Genomic DNA, 20225 nt, shown 5'->3' with positions numbered 1-20225 from the left:
TTCTCAGCTATGCTTTTGTGTGCTCTATTAACTTGTCATGTCTTTTTTTGGCAAAGTGGCACAGCTAAAGATCTAGGCTGGTGAGCAGAAGGTTGTTGGTTTGAACCCTGCAATGACCCATGTTTTGCACTGTACATCAAATCCCCGGTGCTTTGCCCCATAATTGCTGTTTGCAATAAGAACAACAACAACAACAACAACAAAATCATCATATTTGTTATAATATTGTCTGATTGTAGTTGATATGCTGTCATGCTGAATTAGAATATGAAAAGTAGTATTTAAATCTACATTGTCTTGTTTTGGTAAAAGTAGTGCTTTGAAGATTATTGGGTCAGTTTAATGCCTGTATTATTTTACTTTCTCTAGCGTTTTTGCCATTTGACAGGAAAACTTTGAGTCCAGGATGATGGCTTTGTTCAGTTTTCTAACTGTCATTGGCTTGCCGGTGTATCGATATGCATCTCATTTTCCATTCCCCTAAGATACACACACGTAAATGCACACCAGTCTTATCAATAGCTGATTGCAATCGGAAACACTTTCTTGACTGGAAATATACAGGTAAACTGAAACTGCTTTCCCCATGTTGTTTTACCGTTGACTTTTATAACGGTTTCTCTGCCTGTCACCCTGCACACCCCTGTAAAGTCGTGTTTGTCAGGGCTTTGTCAGTGTCACTAGCTGAAATAGCTCCTTCCCTTTGAACAATGTGCAGATTAGCAAGGTCAGCCATGCACTTCACAGAAACCTGATCCTCCGATACTCTGTGTGAAAGTGCGGGAAGGCAGAGAGCTAACTGAGGTGGTGATGTTTATACTCCGGGACATGGAACGGGCAGAATCATAGTGGGGCACATCAGGGGCATAGCACCAAATTTTGGGCCCTGGGTACAAACCATCTTGCTGGGCCCCCGTACCAAATATGTATGTATAGAAAACTGACTTCTAAGGGGCCCCCCCTGCCTCGGGCCCTGGGTACTCGGTACCCTTTACCCCCCCAGTCCGACGCCCCTGGGGCACATTATCTGTCTGTGAATTGGAAATCAGTGAAACTGACGAAAAGACTAGCACTTGAAACTTTATTCACTGTGATGCGCTTCATCAATGTGTGCAGCTTGAAGCTTAAGGGGCGGTCACACTACAGTGTTCCATTAATACTCATGTGTGAGTGTTTGAGAGCGAGAACACAAGCATATCCATAGACGTTTCATCTTTTGCTGCGTACGAACAAGGAGGTATAAAATACCTGGATTAATGGGAAATATGTCTGCGTCGCCATTTAATGTCAATAGCACTTGCTTAGCTGGTGCAAGTATAAATATATATATATTAGATTGTTCTATATGTTAATGTAAATAATGCATGTTTTTGTTATTGCTTTTATTGTTTTTGTTAATGGTGGTAGTATTGATATTTATGTTATTACAGAAACATCCCAATCCATACTTCTAATACAGTGGAGTGGTGGTGTAGTGTTCTAAACCACATAACTGGTCGCTGTTTCTGTCCCCACAGCCACCACCATTGTGTCCTAGAGCAAGGCACTCAACTCCAAGTTGCTCCGGGGGAATTGTCCCTGTAATAAGTGCTCGCTTTGGATAAAAGCGTCTGCCAAATGCATAAATGTAAACGTCTTCTACATCATATTCCAAGTCTTCTGATAGCATACATTAGGTCTTGATGAGAAACAATTTGAAATGTAATTTTTCAATGAAAATCTTGACATCCATTGTGCATTCATGAGCACTACAAGAGAAGCTAGTTCACAGGGGTTTGTGTTTCAGTTGTTTTGCACCAAAAGAAAGCCATTGTATGCCTTCAGAAGATCTAGAGTATGATGCTCTAGCCGCATAGACTACTTTTATTATACATTTGGGCTCTTCAATCTTTAAAGTGAAGCTCTTTTAACTGCCATTTTGACAGAATGTTTTTTTATTCAGCAAAGACCAGGCAACACATCAGAGAAAAGGCCCTCCATAGTCAGCTGTGGAGCTTCTTGGCTTGCAAGAGTTCTGGAGTAGTTCTCCGGCGGAAGTGACGATCACCACCTCCTGGAAGAAAAGCAGATCATCAGCCAAATACGTCAACATCAGTTCTGGGACAGACAGTCTCAGCCAGACATTAGCAACCTAATTAATTCTCTCCATCAAATGCACAGATGGAAGGACAGGTGTGCTCGCCACATCTAGGTTACTCATGCCCCATGGGTTCTGTGACTGCCCTGTGAGCATGTTTGTCAGCCATATTACACGTGTAGACTACTATTCGGAGAGCAGAAAAAGGTTCCAGCAAAAAGTTTTGGAGTAACGAGACAAATTGTCTAGGAGGGTTTTGCGCCATTCCGAATTAAGTTGAGAAGACAAATCAAATTCCAATTTAATTGCTGAATTTGGACTGAGGTAGGAAACAGGATGCTGAATTGCAGTAAAATGTAACTTAATTTAAATTCATAATACTGTATGATGTGAGACATGGAAGAACCAATGAGGTTTTAAGTTAACAACGTACAGTACCTGCCATTTTGGATTTCAGTGCTGTGTATGGATTTGATTTGAGAATCAATAACTTAATTTGCAGTCTGTTCATCATTCAAAGTAATTGTATGCCTTCAGAAGTCTTTGCATTTATGACGCAGGTGTCACATGGACTACTTTTAAGATACTTTTGTATGCTTTCTTAAGCGTTAAAGAACTGCCATTGTATTGAATTCAGCCAACCAGACAGTTAAATTAGAGCTTTTTTTGTGTGTTATGCTGAAAGTCAAATGGATTTGGAGTGACATCAGGGTGAGTAAATGATAGAATTTTAATTTCCTAAATTTTTTGAAGTCTGTGTTCTAGGCCTCATAGACAGACAAATAAATGTATCTGTTTGAAATGCTACCTATAGAAATTTGCATTTAATTTACATACGAAGAAGCCTTTTGTTTGTCACACATTATACAGTGTAAGGGTCAGCCATGACACGGTGCCCTTTGAGCAGATAGGGTCAAGGGCCTTGGTCAAGGGCCCAACGGTGGCATCTTGGCAGTGCTGGGGCTTGAACCTCTGGCCTTCTGGTCACAAACCCAGAGCCTTAACCGCTGAGCCACCACTACCCTGTACATTGCAATATATATTTAATTGTAAGTCAAATATACCCCAAAATTAGTTTTGTCGCAATGACATGAAAGTCTTCTGTTGAGTGATTTGTTGAAAATCACTCGGTTCAAAAAATTCCTCTTACTTTCATTCCAGTTCTGGTCAACATCAGTGGAGTGAGGCCAATTCAATACAAATTTCAAATCATGAATTGAAAGGGAGGAATGTCTTAAATTTAGACTTAACATTCTGAGCTTACCTTTAAAAGTCGATGAGGTCAGCTAAAGTGGCGTGCAGGTTCTGGTCAATGCCTAAGAAGCTGTAATAATCACCCAAGGCGTCGATGAGGGAATGCTTGAAGCCGGAGGTGGTGTGATAGGACACCATGTACCCCCAGATCCTCTCATTCACTCTGACCAGGAAACAGCCCTCCGTGGCATTCATCAGCAGAGCGTCTGATTCCTGCCATGATATTGTTCCTGCAGATTTATAGAGAGCAGAGAGGTGACTGTGAGAAAGACAAATGGTGATTGAGGAAAAGCCAGAGACAGCATGAGGTGGAGTGACAGACAGGTGGAGAGAGATATGCAGTGAGAGTACCAGGAAGTGCAGGTGTTGTGATCTTAGAGGGGCGCTGGCACTGCTCTCATGTGGCATGGTCAAATAGCATCACTCAGACACTCTAATCTTATCAATGTCCAAACACAGGCCACTTTTTGTGGCTCCAATCAACCTGGAACAAGCTGTGAATTATCGAGTCTGCCTGTCTGAATCTGGTGTGACTCATTTACCCAATTAGCCTTTGTGTATATAATGCCCTCATGTTCTCCTTGCCTTTGTCAGTTCTTGTCCTTTTATAAGCTGAAATGGTTGAGTTACTGTTTTTTTGTTCTTGTGTTTAGATTGTTTAATTTGATCTTGTATCTCCACACACATTATAGAAGAACTGACAGATAATATGGATCTAGTGGCTTTTGAACTCCTGTCTCTTTGGCAGGCATGAACTCTATTGATGGATATACTGAATTTTTTTCTGCATTGGCGAGCTGTGTTAGCTGGAATGACGTTGAGCTGAAGGGCTGACGTTGATATCACGTTTGGGCTCAACAAACCTGTAAAGTCCTGTTTGCCAGGAGGTAAATGTAAGCTCTCTTTGGTGAACAATATAGATTATGCATTGAGGCTCACATTTTCCTCCTACACAGTGAGGTATGGCAGTAACCAGCACTCTCTCACTGGAGGTGGTGGGCTCTAAGAGAAGGAAGTAGCCCCCTTCTCGGGGGTCCTGAAGATCTCCACTACAAAGATCATGGAGATCTTGACAATGGAGGCCCCTCTGTTCCCTTCTTCAGTCTTCCCAGCCTTGGTGGTCCCGGTGGTTTCAACCTTGGTGGTCCCAGCCTATGTGGTCTCAATCACGGTGGTCCCAGTTTAGGAGATTCAGACCTCACAGCTCGAGTCTTTAGCTTAAAACTAACTAACACTGACTTCTGAGTCCTCAGCTGCCTTTACTACTGAGCCTTCTGCATCCCCGGGTGCCTTGGGTGGGCAAGGAGCAGGAGACCACGGGGGAAAATGGTGGGGGGCTATGTCATGTAGGGACTTTCCCCTAATGGCCAATAGAGGTCACTAGGAGGTTGGTCTTTCACTTTGAAGCAATGTTCTGTTTACCTTGATTACTCACTGGTGTGTCTTGTTCATCCAATTAGCCTTTATGTAGGCTATATAAGGTCCTCATGTTTTCCTTGTCTTTGTCATTATTGTCCTATAAATGCAGAAATGGTTGTGTTCCTGGTTTTTGAATTCTCGTGTTTGCATTCCAGTGTTTCTTGTGTTTGCTTAGTTTCATTAAAGCAGCTCTTTGATCCACTCCCTTATCTCATATCTCTGCAAAATTTATGACAATACACAATAAAGAAATAATGGAAAAACTTGCTTTTTCTTGAAAGATTCAGACAGAAAATTTGTGATTGGACTGAGTACATTATCTTCATACTGTCAGATTTTCATTCAACTGTTTGGAAAAAAAATTATGTTTTGAGTTTCACTCAGGAATCGATCAACTTATAAATCTTAAGTTATAATCTATATAGTTATTGTTAAATGAGGGAAAATCTATTAAATCTATCTAATATTATGAAACCTGAAATCAGGATTGATGTTTTTCATATATGGTAACAGTTTTATAACCATGCCATTCTTTCTGTATTGCTGTAGACATATTAATCTTGATTAATAAATGTATTTTTCCCTGAATTTTTTTTTATATGTAGCCAAGTGGAGAAATTTAATGTAATAATTGGACGTGGCCCCTTTAAGACCGGAGTGTTTTGCAATGCCTGCTTTCCAGCACTCTCTAGTGCTGGAGACCTAAGAGCATATGCGGTGCAGGAGAGCTCCTAGTTCTCTTACGAGAGGTTCTCTCGTATTGCGTAAGCTAGCTTATGCTACGGGAAAGATTCATCTTTTCTGAGATATTGAAGCCAAAAAATTATCCTTAATTTTGTATCATTTGTCAACGCAGTGCAGCAACTGCAGACCTTGAGCGGGCTAGCTAGCGAGCTCATTGGTTGCTCTGCGGCAACTGCTGCAGCCTATAGACTAACTTGGGCAAACTCGCGTCCAATGAGAGGCATCCGCGCACTTACTGCATCAAAGCCCGGAAAATGGCCGTGGCTAGAGTGCATATAAGCGTAGTTCGTAGGCTGGAACCCTGATTTTCATCTCTTCAGCGAAGCTCTTCGCATCTCTGAACTGGAAGCCGCGTCGCCGTTCGAGGGGCATCTAGCAAGCTTGGACAGCGCTCGAAGAAGCCGGCCGTCTCCGCCACCTTCAGCCATCTGGCGACTTATCCTTTTTTAGAGCAAGCTAGTTCTTAACGAACTTCACAAAAGAGTAACGAGCGTCTTTTTTATCATGCCTCGCACCACTTGCGCTTCATGCCGTGCCCCTCTCAGCGCTGGAGACCGCCACATCATCTGCGCTCTCTGCCTGGGACTGGGGCATGCAGAGCTCGCCCTCGCTGAAGGCGGATGCGACCTCTGCGAGGAGCTTCCGATGTCGACCCTGCGGGCTCGACTCGAAGCGCTCAGAACCGAAGCCGCCGCGTCGCCTTCCGTTCCGCCGCGCAGGAAAAAGCGGCGCTCCCAAAGGCTGCCAGAACCGGTGATAGAAGCGACTGCCTCGCCGGAGCCTCTCCCTTGAGCATCGCTCTAACCCTCCCCGCCCCCCCGGGACGCACAGTTGCCGCCCAGCGGCCGCACTGCGGCCATCTTGGAGGACGAGGCGGAGGATAAGGGCTGTTCCATCATGGCTTCGGACAGCGAGGAGTGGTCAGGCTCCCACGCCGCCTCCTCGGCCCAGGAATCCAGCAGGACCCGCGCCGGAGTCGAAGGGGAACTAACACGCCTCCTCACACAGGCCGTCGACCGCCTCGGGCTCGAGTGGTCACCGCCCCCTGAGCAGGCTCCCAACAGACTCAACGGCAGCTTTCTTCAGAGCCGTCGCCGCAGCAACACCCGCGGCCGGGCCGCTCCCTTCCTGCCGGGACTCCACACTGAGCTTGCAAAGTCGTGGAGCAGCGCCTTTCTCGGTCAGGATCCGTTCCCACGTCTCCACCCCTCTCGCTCGGTGGACGGCGCCACCGAGAAGGGCTACTCCTCCATCCCCCTGGTCGAGGATTCGGTAGCAGCACACCTTTGCCCGCCCTCCGCGAGATGGCGGTCTAAGCCAGTGCTCCCGTCTATGGCCTGCAGAGCGACTTCCGCCTATGTTGGCGCGCCTATTCGCCGCCGGCCAAGCCGCATCTGCTCTGCACTCCATGGCCGTCTTACAGATCCTCCAAGCGGACCTTCTTCGGGAGTGGGATGAGAAAGGCAGGCACCCAGAGGCTGTTACAGATCTAAGAAGACGGACCTCGCCCTTCGCGCCACCAAAGCTGCAGCCCCAAGCTCTAGGGAAGTGCATGGCCTCGCTGACTGTGACCGAGAGACACCTGTGGCTAACGCTAGCTGACATGGGAGAAGCAGAGCGCTCCACGTTCCTCAACGCACCGCTCTCTCCGACCGGTCTCTTCGGCTCCGCGGTGAGTGGCATTGTTGACCGCTTTTCAGAAGTCCAGAAAGCCACCCAAGCCATGAACCTCTTCCTGCCGCGTCGCTAAGCTCCTCTGCAGGCCGCCCACGTGACCAGCCTCCTGCACGAGCCTCTTCACAGCGCCCAGCTCAACAAAGTCAGACTTCTCAGCGTCGACAGGGCGGCCGCCCTCGATCGCGCTCAGACAGCCGGCGCAGACCGCCGCCCCCCCGCGGGCCTCGGTCTAAGGTTGCGCTGAAACCTGAGCAACCGAAGTCCTCCTAGCCTTGTTGAAAAAAACGACGGCTCAGTCCCGCCGCGGCCGGACCACCGTCAAAGCTTCGCCCCCTGTCAGTCCCCCTCTCTCAGGCTAATACAGTGGTGGATTCAGCAGCCAACAAGCTGGTGATACTGCCCGCTTGCCTGCACTCAAACGCCGTTTTCACGGCGACCCAAAGAAATCTTGTAAAAAGCAAACATGCCTTATGTGTAGAAAATGTGCCCACAATCCAGTGTTCACCTCTACACACAAGCATTACACTTCCTGTGTCCCGATCAGAGCCCACTCACATAAAGCGGACACAGCCCGCTCGAGTGTTAGAGTCAATAAACGCGCTCACGAATACGTCATGGCGCCCATTCTCTGCCCGCTCTGTCACACGGCCAGCAAACACTTCTCTGTATGTAAGTCCCGTGCCCGTGACTATGCTCGCGCATCACTTAACAGATGTGACTCTTTCCCCATTCACCTCAATCGGGAAGTCACTCACAGAACAGCCTGTCCCTGCTGTCTGCGAGCAGTCATGCATAAGCACAGTAAGCGGCTCACACATTCTGTTCAGCGGCTGTGTGCAGCAATCAGGGCGATTTGGCCATTCACCCTCTAGCGTTACGCTTCAAAGCGTGGGAAGCTATCCCAGGGATATCCAAATGGGTGTTAAGCACAATAAAACAGGGCTATTTGCTACAGTTCGATCGCCGCCCTCCCTGCTTCAGAGCTGGCTCGAAACTATTGTGAACATGGAAGCAGCCTGCATGCTTCGTTCAGAAATAGCAAACCTTCTGTGCAAAAGGGCCATAGAGAAGTGCCGCCTTCGCTGAGCTGAGTCGGGGTTTTACAGCCGTTATTTTCTTGTTCCCAAGAAAGACGGCGGCCTCAGACCAATATTAGATCTCAGGGGTTTGAACAAGGTGCTTGCAAAAAGACCGTTCAAAATGCTTACAATCAGGAAACTCCTCGCGCATATGCACCAGGGGGACTGGTTTATCTCTCTCGATCTGAAAGATGCCTACTTTCAGATTCAGATAAATCCCGTCACAGGCCATTCTTGAGATTCAGCCGGCGGCCAGGTTTATCAATACACCGTCCTTCCGTTCGGCCTGTCTTTAGCACCCCGTACTTTCACGAAGTGCATGGATGCGGCGCTCGCACCCATGTGGAGTCAGGGCTTGCGAATTCTGAACTATTTGGACGACTGGCTGATTATGGCACAGTCACATACGGAGCTGCTGTCTCACAGAACAGTTCTCCTCAGCCATCTGAACAGTTTGGGTCTTGCAGTCAATTGGACCAAGAGCTCACTACAGCCCAGTCAGGCAATTTCCTTCCTTGGAATAGAACTAGACTCAGTGGCAATGACGGCTCGCTTATCTACACAGCGCGCGCGCCGTGTTCAGCGACTAGCCGCTTCCTTTCAGATGAACAGCCTCACGCCTCTGAAAAAATTTCAGAGAGTGCTAGATTACATGGCCTCAGCCGCAGCAGTACTTCAGCTGGGTTTACTGCGCATGCGCCCGCTTCAGCATTGGCTAAACACCGCGCGTCTCGCCGGGCTTGGGCCACAGGCCGCCAGCCGATCAAGGTGACTCAGACCTGTATTTCAGCTCTGCAGCCCTGGACAGTGGCCGAATGGTATCAGCGGGGAGTGACGATGGGAGCTGTATCTCGCCGAAAAGTCATCTCGACAGACGCATCCAACACGGGTTGGGGCGCGGTCTGCGAGAGCTCTCCGGTTTTTGGCCTATGGTCAGTTCAGGAAAAGCTCCTTCACATAAATTGTCTGGAAATGATAGCGGTCGAGTACGTGCTTGTGCGCTTTCTCCCGGTCATTCAGGGTCACCACGTCCTGGTCCGTTCGGACAACAGATCTGTGGTATCCTACCTAAACCGTCAGGGCGGTGTCAGATCCAGGAACCTCTTCCATCTGACGAAATGCATACTGAGTTGGTCCCAGTGCCACCTGTGCTCACTGAGGGCGACGCACGTGCCAGGCCACCTGAACGACGGCCCAGACAGACTGTCCAGAGACAATATTCCTCCAGGGGAATGGTCCCTGCACGCTCAAACAGTCCAGAAGTTATGGCGCATATTCGGCAGAGCAGAGATAGACCTCTTTGCGTCAGAAGAGAACTCTCACTGCCCAATATTTTTCTCAAAGCGAGGACGCACTGGCCCAGGACTGGCCCAACCGCCCGCTTTACGCCTTCCCTCCCGTCTCGCTATTGCCACAGGTAATGCAGAGGATCAGGGAAACGCGTCACTCGGTGCTCCTCATAGCCCTGCGTTGGGAGAATCAGACATGGTTCCCGGAGCTTACGCAGCTGTCACTGACAGCGCCGTGGCCCATCCCAGTGAGAGCAGATCTCCTCTCTCAAGCTCGCGGCACGATCTGGCATCCCCACCCAGAGCACCGGCGGCTGCACACGTGGGTGATCAACGACTACCCGTCGCTCTGCCAGAAGGGGTAATAAACACCATCATACACGCTAGAGCCCCTTCCACGAGAAGACTCTATGCGTCAAAATGGTCTGTGTTTTCAAAATGGTGCACCGACAGAGACCTGGACCCACGGACATGTGGGGTGTCGTTGCTGCTCGTGTTTTTACAAGAGCTGCTGGATAAGGGCAGATCCCCATCCATGCTCAGTGTATGTGGCGGCCGTCGAGGCATTCGCCGAACCCCTGCACGGCCAGTCACTGGGAAAAAAACGAGCTGGTCATCCGCTTCCTCAAGGGAGCTAGAAGGATGAACCCCCCGCGCCCCCCATCGGTTCCTATCTGGGATCTTTCTATAGTTCTCGAAACTATGAAAGCCCCCCCTTTCGAACCGCTTCAATCCATGGATTTGAAATACCTTTGACTCAAAACCGTTTTTCTGACTGCCCTGTCATCAGTCAAACGTGTGGGAGACCTTCACGCGCTGTCTGTCAGCGCTGCGTGTCTTGAGTTTGGACCAAGTGACTCCAAGGTCATTTTAAAGCCTAGACACGGCTATGTTCCCAAGGTGATCGGTACTCAGAGCACAGGTCATTTCCCTATCGGCGCTGCCAGCATCCGATAACGAACGCGACGCCAATCTCCTTTGCCCAGTCAGAGCACTGAGATTGTGTACTGCGCGCTCCGCCTCTTTCAGACGCTCTGAGCAGCTTTTCGTTTCGTTCGGAGGGCGCACCAAAGGTCTCGCCGCCTCGAAACAGACACTGTCTAGATGGATAGTGGACGCTATTGCTGCCGCATACGCATCAAAAGACCTGCCATGCCCGTTGGGCATTAGGGCTCACTCCACTAGAGGCATGGTCCAGCGGGATTTCCATTCACGACATATGTGTGGCAGCGGGCTGGGCTTCCCCCTCCACAATCTGGAAGTGCCCGCCATGCAGGCAAAACTACTAGCGGTTTAATACGCTACAGCTCCCCTGGTGAGCTGCACTGATGGGACTCATTCCACACAGACCGGCACCGCCGCTCTGTCGTTCCCTTCCCACTATGTGCTTATGTATTACACACACACTGGCCCGCACTCTTGCCGGCCAAATATTATTTCCCCACTCACAAGGGCTCCCCGGGTCCCCCACCCCGGGGCTCATGCAGTGGATGCTTGGCGCGCACGGCGTTGACAATGGGTTCCGTGAGCGTAAGCTAGCTTACGCAATACAAGAGAACCTCTCGTAAGAGAACGAATCGGTTACCTAACGTAACCTCGGTTCTCTCTAGATGAGGGAACGAGTATTGCGTAGCCGGCCGTGCTTTCGCGCCACGAGCGACTTTCGCTTCATTCAGTGAAAACCAGGGTTCCAGCCTACGAACTACGCTTATATGCACTCTAGCCACGCCCATTTTGGCGGGCTTTGATGCAGTAAGCTCATGGACGCCTTTCATTGGACGCGAGTTCGCTCAAGTTCGATCTATAGGCTGCAGCAGTTGCCGCAGAGCAACCAATGAGCTCGCTAGCTAGCCCGCTCAAGGTCTGCAGTTGCTGCACTGCGTTGACAAATGATACAAAATTAAGGATAATTTTTTGGCTTCAATATCTCAGAAAAGATGAATCTTTCCCGTAGCGTAAGCTAGCTTACGCAATACTCGTTCCCTCATCTAGAGAGAACCGAGGTTACGTTAGGTAACCGATTCGTTTTGTTCATCGGTTGAGAATTCTTTGGGATGCTTATGGATTGTATGCGTGGAGTTTGACCATGTTTGGTGCACACATATGAAAACTGACCTCTACCTTATTTCATTGTACCTTATTTTATTACCGTTTTTTATTCTACAGTGCTTCATTTGGCTAAATTTACCATTCTTATTCTTCTTTCTTTTTTTTTTTTTAAATACAATATACAGCCATCAGAATAAAACCCCCAAAATATATTTTTGTGTTCTGTGGTGATTATTTTCAACCCACCGGCTACATACAGTATATACTGTATATGTAAAAAAAAATCACCAATTTCATCCCGAGATGGTAAAATTGTTTGAATTCTTGTCAGTCAGGACTTTTTGAAATTCAAGCAGAAGAAATTTGTGAAAATTGTTCATAAATGCATTATTACCTAATTTGTCAAATTGAAGTGAATGTGACAAACAGTATATGTGACATTCACATAAGCGTAGTAAGATTTGTTCTGCTCCTTTTTAATTAGTAAAGCCAGACGAATACTTTTTTTATGTATCAAAGCAAATGGCAGGACTTAGAACTTCTATTTTAAGTTCAAATACATGTTTTTATTGTCTACTGTGGACACTTCTTGATTTCTTGCTGTAGAAGAAATGTGGTAAATTCACCCTTCCATTGAATGAATGAATGCTTTTCATGTGGAGGTCAGAGCGGTGTATGACTCTTTTTTTTTTTTTTTTTTTTTTTTAAGCAAGTCATATGAAAGGGCCGTTATGCAAAAAGAGCTATTGTGCAAAAAAGAAAATAGTCTATTGTTTTAGCTGTCCCCACCATGGAACCAGGGTGTGACGGAGTTGCTGCCTCAGCCTCTTTCCTTTTTAAACCAGCAGATGATAGATTCACGAGTGTTTGGCCTGGGTGGACAAATCCAATCTGGGCTGAATGGAAATAGGAGAAAATTGCACATTAATATGCTCATGCTCTGGAACCACATCAGAATATTGAGTAAAACAGCTTTTAAGCCAGAAGGTAAAAACATTTGGGGCAGAAAGTATAATGTAGCCTGGGCAGCAGGAGTTGCTTGTATCCATACATTTACATTAATGAAGCCTCAATATTTGGACAAGGAAATAAATACATGGGGAATGGCCTAGATAATTTATCACTACTTATTGATTTGATCAATGATTTTACCATTCTGTGAGCGACTGTGTCACTGGGCTGCTATAATGACGGTTTTGTCTGCGTCGGTAATGGACTGAAGCAAGTGGGCCATCACCGTCTGCTGTTGAATGGCTGGTCTTAGCTGGAAGGGCCTGATGTTCGATGTCTGTGCTGTGGCAACAGTTGTGACCCGAGCTGTTCAGACGTGTCATATGAAACAGTTTACTGAGCCCAGCCACCAGACCCTTCTCGATAGCCTGCAGAGACTGGCACTTGTTTTCATCTCTAGCCCACTGTGCCTTGCATTTCATGTCCTTATCTGCCGCCTTGGAGCGTTGAACTGTGGGAAGCAGAGAAAGATTTGAGTAGAAATAAGCTGCTTTATATTAGAGCAGCCCATCTACTCATTTTCTTTCCTATTCCCTCGGTTTCGCTTACACTGGTCCTGGCATTCTTTGTCATTGTGTTCGCTCCTCTTTTCCTCCTGCTTCAGAGAGATGTACAGCTCCTTTGCTCTCCACTCCTTCGTTTGGCAGATTTCTTCCTCGCCTCTCAGTCTCTCTTCCTCCTCAAATTCATGAGAAAAAAAGAAAATGAATCACCTTGGTTAGCACAAAGGCACAGAGGTTTTCGCTTTAGATTCCTTTAGTTTTCCCATTTTCAGTGTCAGTAAACATGCAATCTTAATGATTTATTTGGTAAGCAGTGTCATTAACCCAGACCTTAGCACTCTCAACTCCATTACAGATCAGATGTACAAATGTTGGCCTTTTTTCTCAGAGATCGCTATCTACATTCTGCAGGGTTGCCAACTTTTAAAAAATTCATAGTATGCAAAAAGCAGTGCGGCAAATGAGTAGAATGTCAGAAAACTCAATATTCATGGTACAGGAGGTGAACAATATGGCATCAGATTTACAAACACATTTAAAGCACACAAAAAATAATATAGTGGAACAACAATTAAGAATTAGTAAAATGAAATCAAAATGCAAACAAAGTAATGTTTTCCTTGGTTATACTCAGGGCTGGATTGGTAATCTGGCATACTGGGCACTTTTGGGCCACTCAAGGGAGGACTGGCCATTGGGAGAACCGGGACTAAGCTGAAATGAGCCGCCGCGTTATGCAGAACGGGTCACAAAACTGCGCTGCGATATGCCGAAGTGGGCAGCGTTTTGTGGTTGCTGTTTACTTTTTTGTTTTGTCAGATTCAAAAGAACTGGCACACCATTTAGACCCACCTTAGCTCCTCTCTAATACAATCTTCCTCTTCTTCCTGCTTGGCTGCCTTTCTGTCATTTGTCTCCTTCCTCCATTTCTCAGCCATGAAGTGAGCCTTTTCCTTCACCATGGCATCTCGAAACTTCTTTTCAATCTCTGCCTCCTTCACACGCCTCAGGAAATTCAGCAGGGGATGAGTGATGCACTTTCCATCTCTCTGTACTTCTATCATTATTACTTTCTCTCAATCTTTAGCTGAATTGCATCTTTCACTCTTTACCAAATCTTAACATTTCTAGTCTCTCACAGCCTCCCCTTGACCCCTGTCCCACAGTTCTCTCACCGGAGTTACTGTGCCTCTTTCTGGGCCTGCATCAACTCCTCCATAGTGTCTTCAAAGGGCTTGTCCCCAAGTACTTCCCCCATTACCCACACCCATCCCTCGCCATCCAGCCCACTGAATGCATCTGTGGTCACGTGGGCAGAGACACGATAGGGAGAAAGTTTGATAATAGAAAGCAATAAATAAATTAATAAATTCCATCCATTTTCCAGACATATCAGAGCATATTCAGATAAGATGAAGACAAAATAATTTTAATTTGCACTGTGCAGGAACATGACAACGCAACTAGATAATGAAAGTGCATTTGAAAACAAGAGGACATTACCTGTCATTGCAAAGATTCAATCAGTGAAACTCTTTTATTCAATCATAAATAATTTTTCACTTGCCAAGATTATGTAACTATGGTTGGAACCACCAAAGATATTGAGGGGCCAATATTCACATTAGTGGTTGACCAATATATTTTTTTTTTGGTGAAGCCAACATACTGGTATTCTACAAACTGTTTTATTTTATTTTATTTTATTTTTTCTTCCAAAATATTAAAATGATGCCAAAATTTTTAACACTAACTCCTAGAGCTTTTGGTCTACAGCCAACAAACTCAGCATATACCTTCAGACTGTTCTGGAATAGAATGTGTGGCAGGGCGGAGGGTGGGGACGGGTCGTGATCATACACACACCGTATTAGGCTAATCAATCATCTGAGGTTTAAAGGTCGACTGCAGTGTATCGTGCGGGAGAGAGAGATCGTTTACAGACATGTCCGTCATGTGTGTGTTTATGTTGTCTTTTAAGTTTCTCATTAAAATATTATTTATATTGAAAAGCCGGTTCTCGCCTCCTTCTTGCCCATCCTTTAACTGTGTTACAGAATGCTATATGTCTTTTCTAACCGACTAAAATCTGAAAATATAGCATAGATACTGACAGAATATTCAAATGGGCTAATGGAATGCTCGTTAATTCAAACTCCACACAGTCAAAAATTCAAATATAAACAAACCCACAAAAGGCCTTTAGAAACTGCTTAAAGTTACTCAGTAAGATATACCAAAGACAATTTAGCAGAGATGGGCCACTTCTATTAAAATTAATTGGAGAAATTAGAATGCACAAACAAGGAGCTCTAAGTGCACAACGGATGTAGAAGTGATGTCCCACATTACAGATAAAAGAGCCAATCATCGTTTAGATACAGATATCGCCTGTCAATCAGCTTGAGAACGCGCATGCATATTAGCTATAAAAGCTGGAAAAATTGTGTTCTTTAGCATAATATGAGGTAAAGAAGCACAATTTATGATTCCAGTGTCCAAATTTTATTGCTGTGTAGTATTATACATGCAGAAGAATTGAAACAACATTTTACATTTATGCATTTGGCAGATGCTTTTATACAAAGAGACTTACAGTGCACTTATTACAGGGACAATCCCCCCAGAGCAACCTGGAGTTAAGTGCCTTGGTCAAGGACACAGTGGTGGTAGCTATGGGGTTCGAACCAATGACCTTCTGATTAACAGTTGTGTGCATTAGCCCACTATGCCACCACGCAGAAAGGCCCCTCAGAATGACCTTCTGAACCTCCACACAGAGTTAAAGCAGACTTCTCTTTGAAAGGTTTCGACGATTTGAATACTAACACATTTCATCTTAATCCAGGAACATTCTAAACAAAGTCACAGTACTTTACCGATTTAACCTTCTAAAATGTACAGAATGCATTTAAATCCACAATTTATACAATTCCTAGGCTTGCTAGGAATTGTAATTCTGACAATTGCTTTGAACTGTGGTAACTTGTATAACTGACAAATAATGTTTTGCTATTTCCACGTACAATATTAATGAAAGAATGTTTAGTATGTAAAAACTCGCTTGGTTACATGAAGGAAGCTGATGACAACGAATATCATGTCTCTCGTACCATTCTCAAGATATAAAAGTTCATGAATAAATATGTACTATTTTGAGTGGGAATTTTGTAAAAGAATCTGAAACAAAGGACCAAAAATCAACTGTCAGAAAAGACAGCCTAGTTGACCATGTGACTGATTGGCGCAGGACACCTTTGGAGATGCAGCCAATTTCAGTTCAAATGTTTCCAAACAGGAAGAACACGCTCTCTACAGTCTCTTCTCTTGTCATCTTCCCTCACAGCTCGTCTCTCCTGCTCTTTGGACTGCTCAGTCTTCACTCTGACTCTTCCCTCGTGGTCTTCTCGGGATCTCATCCGAACCAGATCCATGCCATGTGAGGTCCAAGGGAGCTCGTGACTCGAAGTCCAGAGGAAGCCTCTCAATCTCTATGGTTCATAGAAGGCCTCGCTTCAAAGCCAACCTCATCATTCATACAGACAATGACCTTCTGATCTTACAGACATCCAAAACATCGACAGAACAAACTTTCGCTCGAGTACATCTCCAATATTGTGCTCAAAGTGCTGGTGTATTAGTTAAATACTTTGAGTAATCTGATAGCAAATCGATGTAGACTCAAATAAGGTTAAATGGTCCATAAGGCATTGTCTACAGACTCCATGAAGTTCATATTCACGGTATTGATAATTTATTTCACATTCTGTCACTCTTTTCACCAACCTGTCTCATGTATATATGTGTTAGATTAGATTTATGTTTAATAGCAATAAAGTTTGTCAGTATTCAAAGATGATTGACTGTGGTATAGTTTGAGAAATAATCTTATCCCTGTTTCTAAAAGGTTTAGCTTCAAAGCTGTACCTAAATATGTGAGACGTTGTATTATGTTGTATTATGATATTAATGGTGGAGAATAATCTAGTTATTTGTCATTTATCTAATTTATAATGGTTGTCAAATACGACTAATTTCATTATACATTTCATTACCTAATAAGGTACAATAAGGACAGTTTATCATAATCTTGACCAACCATTTTTGAAATTTCAGTGTTTTCCCATTCAACTAGATAGGAGCTGCACTGCCATGACTAGAAATATACTGTCATAAGCATTCCAAAGATGGCTGACAGTTAACTGACTTGCTAGAAAGACTTCTGTTATACTCATTCATGACATGGCAGTCACTTATTTCCAGGGGTTTCAGTACAGCGTAAAAATGTGACGTGGTAGTGTAGGCGTTCTCCTAATTCAAAATTTGCATCAACAAAAACATTTACCGATTTCCCTATTTTGTCTTAGATTCTCCATGGCTGTTCCATCAGTTTGCTGTCGCTGTTATGAAAAGCCCGCGATGAAAATATGAAACGCCCGCGGAAAGAAGGCACTATAATGCGCATTTGTTTTATGTCATGGCCACGCCCCTTGTGCGTCGCTGTACTGAAACCCCTGTACTTTAGTGAATGCCTTCATGACATAGGGAGCTGATTCAGACACATGGGGTGTTTCTTAATTCTAAGAATGCAGAGAACGGACTTGTGTTTTTATGAAGACCATCAGTCTTGCCAAGCTGCTTTGGAAGAATGAACTTGGAAGGACAGGAGGACGTAGAACGCATCTTCCTGTTGCCCAATTAAGTGTCACAGAACATTTGAATCCAATGAGAGAACTACTGGACTCACACCAGTGACAGCATTAATATAGTCACACCAGTGAAGTTTTGCAGGACTAGTGACACGTTAAAAGAATAAAGTCTGTAAACACTTGGTTTCTCCATGTTTATTACTGTATTAAAATGATGCTCAAAAAACAACAAATGTTGACTGAGTATAACGAGTCTCACGAGCAGTCAGACATTCACAAGCTTACAGCGGGAAACTCTTGAGGAAAAAACTAAACTAAATGATAAATGTCCTTTGTCTGCCACCTATACCGAGATCTTTCCCACAAGTCACCATCCAATTAGTGATGGGAAGATTGGATCATTTTACTGACTTGGATCTTTGAGTCTCGTTTAGCAAAATGAACAAATCTTTATTAAAGTCATTTCATTCATTTGAGCAGAATTAAATGAAAATGTAAAATTTTCAATAGCAAAATCCCCCCCAACACATCTACTTATGCAAACTTTGATTATAGTCCCAATAATGAAAAATTTAAATGCAGCCAAGGACAAATTATGAGAAACAGAAAGATTAGTTCACCTATGGAATCTTCACGTGACAAAAGAACGAACGACTTGGACCAGAAGACTCAAGAGGTGAACTAATAATTTCTGTTTCCTGTGTGAGCAATGCATGACATACAAGGCTGTCACGTGACAAAAGAACGAATGACTCGGACCAAAAGAGTTGAAAGGTGAATTAATAATTTCTGTTTCCTGTACAGCGCTTATGCGATTTCCACATAACAAACGAAAGGAGGTTGCACAATTTTCAGACATTTATGCATTTGGCTGATGCTTTTATCCAAAGCGACTTATAGAGCCCTTATTACAGGGACAATCCCCCTGGAGCAACCTGGAGTTAAGTGCCTTGCTCAAGGACACAATGGTGGTGGCTGTGGGGCTCGAACCAGCATCCTTCTGATTACCAGATTACCAGTTATGTGCTTAGACCACTACACCACCACCACTCCAGATACTGCACAATGCTCATGCGTGGCCAACACAAATTTAACGAATCACTCTCTGAGACTAATTGTTCTTCTTAGTCACATAAAAGATTTGTTCAAAATTAACGAATCGTTCATGAACGACCCATCACTACATCCAATGCATCCTTGACACATCAAGGACACATCCGGCTTTCTGGGTACTTCTGGATTGGAATCGAACTTTGGCAGAGGACGATGACATAGAACAAGTCCATGAGAACGTAAGAACGCACATTGAGAATCAGCCATGTTTTCACTCTTTCTCTCACAGTATCTGAGGAAATAGTTTTCTCAGAGGCTGTGAATGTCACATTGTATGTCACAACTACTTTAAATGGCAAAATAATACCATTTATATGCAAGCAATTACTTCACCAGGTCAAATTATGAAAAAGACTTGTCTTGTAAAACAATTTGTATGCAAATATGTCTTCATTTTGCATTATACGGTGACCTCAAAAATATTCAGATACTTTTTGCTACTTAAGCCACACTTGAAGTGTATGAATTGTATTGCATTATATAAACAAAATATCAAATCAAATGGTATCTGCAAACAAATTCTGCATTTGAGAACTAACTTCTATTATAACTTCACTTAACTTCACTTTTATTTTTTTCAATTACTTTTATCTAACTGGTCTCAAGGTGATTTTTAATGGATGTATGAAGTAAGGTGTAGTTCATTACATAAGTAAGGACATATTTGACTAAGTTTGACAACCAGAAAATGTCTAAATACTTAAGTCTTGATTTTGAAAAGTAAAGTTTTGTTTCATTATTTAAACCTGAACAAACTTCTTTGTATAATGCTTTACATGTAAAATATGCTTGTGATATCCTTCTTTAAAATTAATGGCACATATTTTGTTATTTAATGCAATGACATTTATAATTTTTTTTGTGTAACTTAAGGGTCCAAATTCTTTTTGGAGCCACTGCATATAAATACAACACTTTAAGCATGATTAATTCATTATAACAAGTTGAACAAAATTAACTGTGAACTCACTCTTCTTGTGCACAGCTGGTCTGGGGTCTCTGCTCTCCCTCTCATTCCAGCGTCGCACCTGCTCCTCTCTAATCTTATAGAAGAGGATCTGTTTCTGTTCCTCGTTGAGCTCAGCCAGCAGGTCAGGCTCAATGTACAATTCCTGTACAATCTGCTGCATCATCTTGACAGTGATCCTGTGATGGACAGATGTAAAGAAAGATCATCAGGTTTATTTCCCTCCCAAGTCTTCTGATCTGAATACCTTTGCCTAGACAATACAGACTGTAATCCAAAGTGTCTGACTCCTTTACAGGATGGTCTTCACTGACCGAGGAAGGCCCAAGATGTGCCCTGAGTAATGCAGAGCAGATCTTAAGCCTTTTTTTTTTTTAGTGTGGCATAACTACTC

At 44.4% G+C, this 20225-nt stretch overlaps 1 pseudogene; it reads right to left on the bottom strand.

Moving 5' to 3' along the window:
* Window positions 1–1960: 1960 nt before the first annotated feature.
* LOC127633165 (SH2 domain-containing protein 4B-like) lies at window positions 1961–19997 on the bottom strand (annotated as a pseudogene).
* Window positions 19998–20225: the final 228 nt, after the last annotated feature.

This window comes from Xyrauchen texanus, chromosome 40 (assembly GCF_025860055.1).
Source record: "Xyrauchen texanus isolate HMW12.3.18 chromosome 40, RBS_HiC_50CHRs, whole genome shotgun sequence".
In the NCBI taxonomy this organism is placed as follows: Eukaryota; Metazoa; Chordata; class Actinopteri; order Cypriniformes; family Catostomidae; genus Xyrauchen; species Xyrauchen texanus.
This window is presented reverse-complemented; position numbering and strand designations above follow the sequence as displayed.